Here is a 12838-nt window from a genome sequence, read left to right on the forward strand (position 1 = left end):
ACATCCAGGGGTATTCAACATTCAGGAAGGATAGAATAAAAAGAAAAGGAGGTGGGATAGCATTGCTGGTTAAGGAGGAGATTAATGCAATAGTTAGGAAGGACATTAGCTTGGATGATGTGGAATCTATATGGGTAGAGCTGCAGAACACCAAAGGGCAAAAAACGTTAGTGGGAGTTGTGTACAGACCTCCGAACAGTAGTAGTGATGTTGGGGAGGGCATCAAACAGGAAATTAGGGGTGCATGCAATAAAGGTGCAGCAGTTATAATGGGTGACTTTAATATGCACATAGATTGGGCTAACCAAACTGGAAGCAATACGGTGGAGGAGGATTTCCTGGAGTGCATAAGGGATGGTTTTCTAGACCAATATGTTGAGGAACCAACTAGGGGGGAGGCCATCTTAGACTGGGTGTTGTGTAATGAGAGAGGATTAATTAGCAATCTCGTTGTGCGAGGCCCCTTGGGGAAGAGTGACCATAATATGGTGGAATTCTGCATTAGGATGGAGAATTAAACAGTTAATTCAGAGACCATGGTCCAGAACTTAAAGAAGGCTAACTTTGAAGGTATGAGGCATGAATTGGCTAAGATAGATTGGCGAATGATACTTAAGGGGTTGACTGTGGATGGGCAATGGCAGACATTTAGAGACCGCATGGATGAATTACAACAATTGTACATTCCTGTCTGGCGTAAAAATAAAAAAGGGAAGGTGGCTCAACCGTGGCTATCAAGGGAAATCAGGGATAGTATTAAAGCCAAGGAAGTGGCATACAAATTGGCCAGAAATAGCAGTGAACCCGGGGACTGGGAGAAATTTAGAACTCAGCAGAGGCGGACAAAGGGTTTGATTAGGGCAGGGAAAATGGAGTACGAGAAGAAGCTTGCAGGGAACATTAAGACGGATTGCAAATGTTTCTATAGATATGTAAACATAGAAACATAGAAACATAGAAAATAGGTGCAGGAGTAGGCCATTCGGCCCTTCTAGCCTGCACCGCCATTCAATGAGTTCATGGCTGAACATTCAACTTCAGTACCCCATTCCTGCTTTCTCGCCATACCCCTTGATCCCCCTAGTAGTAAGGACCTCATCTAACTCCTTTTTGAATATATTTAGTGAATTGGCCTCAACAACTTTCTGTGGTAGAGAATTCCACAGGTTCACCACTCTCTGGGTGAAGAAGTTCCTCCGCATCTCGGTCCTAAATGGCTTACCCCTTATCCTTAGACTGTGACCTCTGGTTCTGGACTTCCCCAACATTGGGAACATTCTTCCTGCATCTAACCTGTCTAACCCCGTCAGAATTTTAAATGTTTCTATGAGGTCCCCTCTCATTCTTCTGAACTCCAGTGAATACAAGCCCAGTTGATCCAGTCTTTCTTGATAGGTCAGTCCCGCCATCCCAGGAATCAGTCTGGTGAACCTTCGCTGCACTCCCTCAATAGCAAGAATGTCCTTCCTCAGGTTAGGAGACCAAAACTGTACACAATACTCCAGGTGTGGCCTCACCAATGCCCTGTACAACTGTAGCAACACCTCCCTGCCCCTGTACTCAAATCCCCTTGCTATGAAGGCCAACATGCCATTTGCTTTCTTAACCGCCTGCTGCACCTGCATGCCAACCTTCAATGACTGATGTACCATGACACCCAGGTCTCTTTGCACCTCCCCTTTTCCTAATCTGTCACCATTCAGATAATAGTCTGTCTCTCTGTTTTTACCACCAAAGTGGATAACCTCACATTTATCCACATTATACTTCATCTGCCATGCATTTGCCCACTCACCTAACCTATCCAAGTCGCTCTGCAGCCTCACAGCATCCTCCTCGCAGCTCACACTGCCACCCAACTTAGTGTCATCCGCAAATTTGGAGATACTACATTTAATCCCCTCATCTAAATCATTAATGTACAGTGTAAACAGCTGGGGCCTCAGCACAGAACCTTGCGGTACCCCACTAGTCACTGCTTGCCATTCTGAAAAGTACCCATTTACTCCTACGCTTTGCTTCCTGTCTGACAACCAGTTCTCAATCCATGTCAGTACACTACCCCCAATCCCATGTGCTCTAACTTTGCACATCAATCTCTTGTGTGGGACCTTGTCGAACGCCTTCTGAAAGTCCAAATATACCACATCAACTGGTTCTCCCTTATCCACTCTACTGGAAACATCCTCAAAAAATTCCAGAAGATTTGTCAAGCATGATTTCCCTTTCACAAATCCATGCTGACTTGGACCTATCATGTCACCTCTTTCCAAATGCACTGCTATGACATCCTTAATAATTGATTCCATCATTTTACCCACTACCGATGTCAGGCTGACCGGTCTATAATTCCCTGTTTTCTCTCTCCCTCCTTTTTTAAAAAGTGGGGTTACATTGGCTACCCTCCACTCCATAGGAACTGATCCAAAGTCAATGGAATGTTGGAAAATGACTGTCAACGCATCCACTATTTCCAAGGCCACCTCCTTAAGTACTCTGGGATGCAGTCCATCAGGCCCTGGGGATTTATCGGCCTTCAATCCCATCAATTTCCCCAACACAATTTCCCGGCTAATAAGGATTTCCCTCAGTTCCTCCTCCTTACTAGACCCCCCGACCCCTTTTATAACCGGAAGGTTGTTCGTGTCCTCCTTCGTGAATACCGAACCAAAGTACTTGTTCAATTGGTCCGCCATTTCTTTGTTCCCCGTTATGACTTCCCCTGATTCTGACTGCAGGGGACCTACGTTTATCTTTACTAACCTTTTTCTCTTTACATATCTATAGAAACTTTTGCAATCCGTCTTAATGTTCCCTGCAAGCTTCTTCTCATACTCCATTTTCCCTGCCCTAATCAAACCCTTTGTCCTCCTCTGCTGAGTTCTAAATTTCTCCCAGTCCCCAGGTTCGCTGCTATTTCTGGCCAATTTGTATGCCACTTCCTTGGCTTTAATACTATCCCTGATTTCCCTTGATAGCCACGGTTGAGCCACCTTCCCTTTTTTATTTTTATGCCAGACAGGAATGTACAATTGTTGTAGTTCATCCATGCGGTCTCTAAATGTCTGCCATTGCCCATCCACAGTCAACCCCTTAAGTATCATTCCCATTCACCAATCCATCCCAGCCAATTCACGCCTCATACCTTCAAAGTTAGCCTTCTTTAAGTTCTGGACCATGGTCTCTGAATTAACTGTTTCATTCTCCATCCCAATGCAGAATTCCACCATATTATGGTCACTCTTCCCCAAGGGGCCTCGCACAACGAGATTGCTAATTAATCCTCTCTCATTACATAACACCCAGTCTAAGATGGCCTCCCCCCTAGTTGGTTCCTCGACATATTGGTCTAAAAAACCATCCCTTATGCACTCTAGGAAATCCTCCTCTGTACATTAATGATTTAGACGAGGGGATTAAATGTAGCATCTCAAAATTTGTGGATGACACTAAGTTGGGTGGCAGTGTGAGCTGCGAGGAGGATGCTATGAGGCTGCAGAGCGACTTGGATAGGTTAGGTGAATGGGCAAATGCATGGCAGATGAAGTATAATGTGGATAAATGTGAGGTTATTCACTTTGGTGGTAAAAACAGAGAGACAGACTATTATCTGAATGGTGACAGATTTGGAAAAGAGGAGGTGCAACGAGACCTGGGTGTCATGGTACATCAGTCATTGAAGGTTGGCATGCAGCTACAGCAGGTGGTTAAGAAAGCAAATGGCATGTTGGCCTTCATAGCGAGGGGATTTGAGTACAGGGGCAGGGAGGTGTTGCTACAGTTGTACAGGGCCACAGAAAGTTGTTGAGGCCAATTCACTAAATATATTCAAAAAGGAGTTCGACGAAGTCCTTACTACTAAGGGAATCAAGGGGTATGGCGAGAAAGCAAGAATGGGGTACTGAAGTTGCATGTTCAGCCATGAACTCATTGAATGGCGGTGCAGGCTAGAAGGGCCGAATGGCCTACTCCTGCACCTATTTTCTATGTTTCTATGTTTCTATGTTTCTACCTATGTTGTTTGTTCCAGCATGGACCACGACAACTGGATTTTCCCCCTCCCAATCCAAGTTCCTCTGCAACCATTGTGAGCTATCCCTTACCCTGGCACTGGGTAGGCAACACACTCTTTGGGATTCCCATTCTTGGTTGCAGAGGATGCTATCTATCCCCCGAGAGTCCTCTATCACTACCACATGTCTATTCTGCTCTTTCCCCCCTTTGGACAGCATTTTGAACCATGGTGCCTTGGTCTACATTGTGGCTGTTCTCCCTGGAGTCTTCCTCCTTGGCCTCACAGGTAGCGAGTACATCGTATCTGTTGGACAGGACCAGTGTCTGCGGGGCCTCCTTCTCAACCTCTCCGAAATCCCCACTACCCGGCTCCCTAATAGTCACACCCTCCCTTTCCTGAGCCTGTGTTTTCCTCTGGGGTGTGACTGTATTCTGGATAAAATATGCAGACAAATTAGGGAAATTAATAAAAAACGTGGAATAACAATTATGGGGGATTTCAACTACCCTGATATGAACTGGATGTAAGAGGTTGGTAAAGCAAATAAGGGAATGGAGTTCCTACAATGTATACAGGACTCCGTTCCAACCCAGTATGTAAAACGCTCAACAAGGGAGGATTTGCTATTGGATCTAGTAATGGAGAATGAAGCAGAGCTGATAAGAGAAGTAAAAGTAAGGGAACATCTCGGCAATAGTGACCATAATATAATACGCTTTACATTGGTAATTGAGAAGGACATAAGTCTGATGAAATCCAAGGTAACAGATTGGAGAAAAGCTGATTTTGAGGGGCAGAGACTAGAACTTGGGAAAGTAAAATGGGCAACAATATTGGAAAACAACGATGTAAAATAGCAATGGCAAACATTTCATACAGTGTTCAACAGAATCAGAGAAAATTACAACACAGAAGGATGTCATTCAGCCCATCATGTCCGTGCTGATCCAAAAAGAGCTACCCAACCTAATCCCACCTTCCAGCACTAGGTCCGTAGCCCTGTAGGTTACGGCTCTTTAAGTGTACATCCAAGTACTTTTTAAATGCGATCAGGTAGTGATTTCCAGACTCCCATCACCTTCTGGATGAAGAAATGTTTCCTCGTCTCCCTCTAATCTTTCTACCAATGACTTTAAAACTATGCCACCTGGTAATTGACCCTTCTGTTAAGGGAAATAGGCCCTTCCTATCTACTCTATCTAGGCCCGTCATAATTTTATACACCTGAATTAAATCTCCCCTCAACCTCCTCTGTTCCAAGGAAGACAACTCCAGCCTATCCAATCTTTCCTCATAGCTAAAGTTTTCCAGTCCTGGCAACAACCTCGGAAATCTCCTCTGCACTCTTTCTAGTTCAATCACATCCTTCCTGTAATGTGGTGACCAGAACTGCATGCAGTACTCAAGCTGTGGCCTAACTAATGTTGTATGCAGTTCCAGCATAACTTCCCTGCTCTTGTATTCTATGCCTCAACTAATAAAGGAAAGCATTCCGTATGCCTTTTTAACTACCTTATTGACCTGTCCTACTATTTTTAAGGATCTGTGGACATATGCTCCAAGGTCCCTCAGTTCCTCCACACCTCTCAGTATCCTCCCATTTATGGTGTATTCCCTTGCCACTTTTCCAGATTGAATTCCATTTGACACTTTTCTGCCCACTTGATCAGTTCGTCGATATCTTCCCGCAGTCTCGAACTTTCCTCCTCACTGGCAACCACACGGCCAATTTTTGTATCATCTGCAAATTTCTTTATCATGTCCTCTACATTTAAGTCTAATTCATTAATATATACTACAAAAAGTAAGGGACCAAGAACTGAGCCCTGTAGAACCCCATTGGCAACAGCCTCCAGTCACAAAAACTCCCCTCAACCATTACCCTTTGGTTCCTGCCACTGAGCCAATTTTGGATCAAATTTGCCTATCTCCCTTGGAACCCATGGGCTTTTACTTTTATGATCAGCCTGCCATGTGAGGCCATATCTAAAGCTTTGTTAAAATTCATGTAAACTACATCAAGCACACTGCCCTCATCAACTCACCTTGTTACCTCCTCAAAGAAGCTGAGTCCATGATCAGGTCAGCCATGATCTTATTGAATGGCGAAGCAGGCTCGAGGGGCCGTATGGCCTACTCCTGTTCCTATTTCTTATGCTCTTATGTAAAGAACTCAAGCAAGTTAGTCAGACACAACCTTCCCTTTAAAAATCCATGTTGACTGTCCTTGATTAATTTGTGTTTTTCTAAATGAAGGAAGGTTTATACTGTCCCTCACAATTGATCCCAGTAATTTTCTCATCACCGAGGTTAAACTAACTGGCCTGCAGGAACAATATATTCCCCGAAAAGGAAAGAACAAACTAAATACTAATGAGACTCCATGGATGAATAAAACCATAAAGGAAAAAATTGAGGGTAAGGAAAGAGACATACCTTAAGTACATAAACAGTAGGGGACTGCATGATAAGGGAGAATATGAAAAGATTAGGAGAGAAGTAAAAAAGAACAATTAGGAAGGCAAAGATGAAGCAGGGGGATGGGAACCAGTGCGGGGAGACAGAGGGAAACAAAATGGAGACAGAAGCAAAAGACAGAAAGGAGATGAGTAAAAGTGGAGGGCAGAGAAACCCAAGGCAAAAAACAAAAAGGACCAATGTACAGCAAAATTCTAAAGGGTCAAAGTGTGACAAAAAGGCAAGCATGAAAGCTCAGTGCCTCAATGCGAGGAGTATTCAGAACCCAGGAGAGGGCTCTGAGCTAGTTAGAGTGGGTGAGAGCTCAGATGAACAGGACCCCAAGAAAGAATGCAAAAGGCAGGAGGCAACAGAGCAGAGTAGCACTGGGGTAAGTGAAAACCACAAGGTGATAGGAAGGGACAATATGTATCAATATAAAAGGGCTGCAGGAGGGGTCAAAACTAAAAATCATGGTTTAAAAACTAGTATTGAAACACTTGACCTAAACACAAGCAGCATTCGAAATAAAGTAAATGAGTTGACGGCACAAATAATTACAAATGGGTATGATTTGGTGGCCATTACAGAAACGTGGTTACAGGGTGGCCAAGACTGGGAATTAAACATACAGGGGTATCTTACAATTCGGAAAGATAGACAAGAAGGGAAAGGAGGTGGGGTAGCTCTGTTAATAAAGGATGATATCAGGGCAGTTGTGAGAGATGATATTGGCTCTAATAAACAAAATGTTGAATCATTGTGGGTGGAGATTAAAGATAGTAAGGGGAAAAAGTCACTGGTGGGCGTAGTTTATAGGCCCCCAAATAATAACTTCACGGTGGGGCGGGCAATAATCAAGGGAATAATGGAGGCATGTGAAAAAGGAACGGCAGTAATCATGGGGGATTTTAACTTACATATCGATTGGTCAAATCAAATCACGGTGTATCCTTGAGGGGGAATTCATAGAATGCATGCGGAATTGTTTCTTAGAACAGTATGTTACAGAACCTACAAGGGAGCAAGCTATCTTGGATCTGATCCTGTGTAATGAGACAGGAATAATTAACGATCTCCTGGTAACAGATCCTCTCGGAATGAGTGATCACAGTATGGTTGAATTTGTAATACAGATTGAAGGTGAGGAAGTAGTGTCTCAAATGAGCGTACTATGCTTAAACAAAGGGGATTACAGTGGGATGAGGGCAGAGTTGGCGAAAGTAGACTGGAAACACAGACTAAACGGTGGCACAATTGAGGAACAGTGGAGGACTTCTAAGGAGCTCTTTCATAGTGCGCAAAAAAAATATATTCCAATGAAAAAGAAGGGCGGTAAGAGAAGGGATAACCAGTAATGGATAACCAAGGAAATAAAGAAGAGTATCAAATTAAAAACCAATGCGTATAAGGTGGCTGAGGTTAGTGGGAAACTAGAAGATTGGGAAAATTTTAAACGACAGCAAAGAATGACTAAGAAAGCAATAAAGAAAGGAAAGATAGATTACGAAAGTAAACTTGCGCAAAACATAAAAACAGATAGTAAAAGCTTTTACCGATGTATAAAACGGAAAAGAGTGACTAAAGTAAATGTTGGTCCCTTAGAAGATGAGAAGGGGGATTTAATAATGGGAAATGTAGAAATGGCTGAGACCTTAAACAATTATTTTGCTTCGGTCTTCACAGTGGAAGACACAAAAACCATGCCAAAAATTGCTGGTCACGGGAATGTGGGAAGGGAGGACCTTGAGAGAATCACTATCACTAGGGAGGTAGTGCTGGACAGGCTAATGGGACTCAAGGTAGACAAGTCCCCTGGTCCTGACGAAATGCATCCCAGGGTATTAAAAGAGATGGCGGAAGTTATAGCAGATGCATTCGTTATAATCTACCAAAATTCTCTGGACTCTGGGGAGGTACCAGCGGATTGGAAAGCAGGAAATGTAACGCCTCTGTTTAAAAAAAGGGGCAGACAAAAGGCAGGTAACTATAGGCCGGTTAGTTTAACATCTGTAGTGGGGAGAATGCTTGAAGCTATCATTAAGGATGAAATAGCGGGACATCTAGATAGGAATAGTGCAATCAAGCAGACGCAACATGGATTCATGAAGGGGAAATCATGTTTAACTAATTTACTGGAATTCTTTGAGGATATAACGAGCATGGTGGATAGAGGTGTACCGATGGATGTGGTGTATTTAGATTTCCAAAAGGCATTCGATAAGGTGCCACACAAAAGGTTACTGCAGAAGATAAAGGTACGCGGAGTCAGAGGAAATGTATTAGCATGGATCGAGAATTGGCTGGCTAACAGAAAGCAGAGAGTCGGGATAAATGGGTCCTTTTCGGGTTGGAAATCAGTGGTTAGTGGTGTGCCACAGGGATCGGTGCTGGGACCACAACTGTTTATAATATACATAGATGACCTGGAAGAGGGGACAGAGTGTAGTGTTACAAAATTTGCAGATGACACAAAGGTTCGTGGGAAAATGGGTCGTGTAGAGGACACAGAGAGGCTGCAAAGAGATTTAGATAGGTTAAGCGAATGGGCTAAGGTTTGGCAGATGGAATACAATGTCGGAAAATGTGAGGTCATCTAACTTGGGAAAAAAAACTGTAAAAGGGAATATTATTTGAATGGGGAGAAATTACTACATGCTGCAGTGCAGAGGGATCTGGGGGTCCTTGTGCATGAAACTCTTTTAGAGTCCACCTGCAAAACATAAACATTAAACTGTGCCATCCGACCTGGGTGACACACCAGACATTTACAAGGCCCTTTTTTCCTTTTTTTGGTTTTTTTTTGTGGTTTTTTTTGTGTTTTTTTTGTGTTTTTTTTTGTTTTTTTTTTTTGGGCACTAAAATCACAATTTTTTCCGGTGCCCCCTATAAAAGGGAAGGGGACACTAAAAACACCGGCAATTAAAAGAAATTAAACTTTAAAACGTAAAATCAAATTAAAATTTGGTTGCCGGGCGTGATGATGCACTCCAGTCCTTCCGGTGCCCACCTCTCGCGGAAGGCCGCGAGCGTACCGGTGGACACCGCGTGCTCCATCTCCAAGGACACCCTGGACCGGATGTAAGAGCGGAAGAGAGGCAGGCAGTCAGGTTGAACGACCCCCTCGACCGCCCGCTGCCTGGACCGGCTGATGGCACCCTTGGCCGTGCCCAGGAGCAGTCCTACGAGGAGGCCTTCAGACCTACCCGCTCCCCTCCGCACAGGGTGCCCAAAGATCAGGAGAGTGGGACTGAAGTGCAGCCAGAATTTCAGGAGCAGCCCCTTCAAATAATAAAACAGGGGCTGCAACCTTGTGCATTCCATAAAAACATGGAACACGGACTCTTCCAGACTGCAGAAATTGCAGGCGGCCTGGGAGTCCGTGAACCGGCTTAAAAATTTGTTGCACGGCACTGCTCCGTGCACCACCCTCCAGGCCAAGTCCCCGATGAATAGTGGGAGGACCCCTGCGTAGAGTGCCCTCCATCGGGGACCCCTGCCTCCTCCGGACGGCAAGATGGTACGCCATGGCGTGTCCGGACGGCTGGCGAGGCTAGCAAAGTTGAGGGTGTGCAGGAGCAGCCCGTACAGGAAACCCCTCCGCGCGGAACTGAAAGGCACGGAGGGGATTTCCCCGAGGCGGCTCAAGTTGTGAGGCGCCGGTCCCCGAGGGAGGTTCCGGGGTTTGGCGCCGATGAGGTATTCCGTCCGGACGGGGGTCAGTTCGGACGGGATCTCCCCACGTGCTTGAGCCTCCTCGATGCACCTAACGGAGTCAGGGCCCAGAGCTGTTTTTAGCGACTCGATGGCATCGGCCGCGTGGCGGACGTTGGCAGAATTTAGGCGCCGCGCCAGCGTGTCTGGCGCCATCCAGCCCGCTCCTCCGCCATCGAGCAGGTCCCTGACCCTGGTCACCTCACCAGCCACAGCCCTCTCGTCCGACCGCCACCTAAAATCTTGGTCGTGGAGGTACGGATTCCCGAGCAGCGGCTCCTGCAGGACGGCCGCCACTCCAGCCGGCGGAGAGCTTCGCTTGGTGGAGACTTTGTTCCAGACCCTGATGAGTTCCCTGTAAAAGACAGGCAGCTCCCGGAGGGCGGTCCTGGCACCCCCCAAGTTCACAAACAGGAGCTGCGTGTCATAATTGAGGTCGCGCTGCTGGCGGAAGAAATACCTCGCCAGAGCACACCACCTAGGAGGGGGCTCGACGTAAAGGTATCTCTGCAGGGTCTGAAGACGGAAAGTCGCGAGCTGGGCGCTGACGCACACCAACGACTGACCGCCCTCCTCAAGCGGGAGACTCAAGACCGCGGCAGAGACCCAGTGCTTCCTGTTGTTCCAGAAGAAGTCCACCAGCTTCTTCTGTATCTTGGCGACAAACGCATGGGGAGGGGTCAAAGTGACCAGCCGGTACCACAACATTGCGGCCACCAGCTGGTTTATGACTAGCGCTCGACCCCTGTAGGACAGCACTCGGAGCAGTCCTGTCCAGCGCCCTAGGCGAGCGGCGACCTTGGCCTCCAGCTCCTGCCAGTTCGCCGGCCAGGCTCCCTCGTCGGGGCTAAGGTAGACTCCCAGATAGAGGAGATGGGTCGTGCTCCAGGCAAAAGGCCTGAGCTCCTCCGGCAGGGAGTCCACCCGCCACTGACCCACCAGGAGTCCGGAACATTTCTCCCCGTTGATCCTGGCGGAGGACGCGGCCGAGTAAATCTCCTGGCACTCACGCATCCTCCGCAGGTCAGCGGGATCCTCTACCGCGAGGAGCACGTCATCGGCGTAAGCCGAGAGGACGACCTCCACGCCCGGCCCTTGCAGAGCCAGTCCCGTCAACCTCGTCCGCAAGAGGCGCAGGAAAGGCTCCACGCAAACGGCGTATAACTGGCCGGACATGGGGCATCCCTGGCGCACCCCTCTCCTAAAGCAAAGGGGCGCCGTCAAGGACCCGTTAACCTTAATCAGACACTCCGCGGCGGCGTACAAAAGTCGGATCCGGGCGACGAAATGCGTCCCGAACCCGAAAGCGCGCAGAGTTCCGAGCAGATAGTCGTGATCCACCCTGTCGAACGCCTTCTCTTGGTCGAGGGATAGGAAGGCGACCGACAGACCAGCCTCCTGGGAACAATGGATGAGGTCCCGGACCAGATGGATGTTATCGTGGATTGTCCGGCCCGGGACCGTGTAGGACTGGTCGGGGTGGATCATATGGTCCAGCACGGCACCAAGGCGAGCAGACATCGCCCTGGCGAAGATTTTGTAGTCCGTGCTGAGGAGGGAGACCGGGCGCCAGTTCTTAAGGAGGCGGAGATCGCCCTTCTTAGGCAGCAGGACGATGACTGCCCTGCGCCAAGAGAGGGGCATCTCCCCGGTCGCCAGACTTTCCCCCAGGACCCGCGCGTAGTCGCTCCCCAGGACGTCCCAGAACGTCCTGTGGAACTCCACGGTCAGCCCGTCCAGCCCCGGGGATTTTCCCCTCGAGAGCCGGGCGAGGGCACCGGTCAGCTCCGCCAGGCTTAGCGGAGCTTCCAGATTTTCGGCGCCCTCCGGGCTGACCTTCGGCAAGTCCTCCCACAAAACTCTACGCGCTTCCTCGCTGGACGGATCCGGAGAGAACAGAGCCCCGTAATATTCACGGGCCCTGTTGTTGACGCCCTCCGGATCCGAGACGAGAGAGCCGTCGTCGGCCAGCAGCGTCAAGAGCTGCTTACGGACACTCTGTCTTTTTTCCAGCGAGTAGAAGAAGGGGGAGCCGCGGTCCAGATCCCGCAGGAACCGGATCCGCGACCTCACGAACGCGCCTCGGGACCCGACGAGCTGCAGGTCCTTCAGCGCGGCCTTCTTCGCTTCGTACACCGTCCGCAGGGCCGGGTCCTGGACGACTTGACCGAGACGGGCTTCCAGGTCGAGCACCTCTTTTTCTAGGCGCCCGACTCTGGCCGCCCGCCTCTTGGTCGACCCCCTCGCGTACTCTTGACAGAAGACGCGGACGTGAGCCTTGCCCACGTCCCACCATAGCCTCAAGGAGGGGAAGCCCCCCTGCTTCCTTCTCCAGTCGGACCTCCTTGTGCATGAAACTCTTTTGGAGTTCACCTGCAAAACATAAAACATTAAACTGTGCCACCCGACCTGGGTGACACTCCAGACATTTACAAGGCCCATTTTTTTTTTTTTTTTTTTTTTTGCGCTAAAATCAAATTTTTCCAGTGCCCCCTATAAAAGGAGAGGGGGACACTAAAAGCACCGGCAATTAAAACAAATTAAACTTTAAAACGTAAAATCAAATTAAAATTTGGTTGCCGGGCGTGATGATGCACTCCAGTCCCTCCGGTGCCCACCTCTCGCGGAAGGCCGCGAGCGTACCGGTGGACA

This window comes from Pristiophorus japonicus, chromosome 9 (genome assembly GCF_044704955.1).
Source record: "Pristiophorus japonicus isolate sPriJap1 chromosome 9, sPriJap1.hap1, whole genome shotgun sequence".
NCBI lineage: Eukaryota > Metazoa > Chordata > Chondrichthyes > Pristiophoridae > Pristiophorus > Pristiophorus japonicus.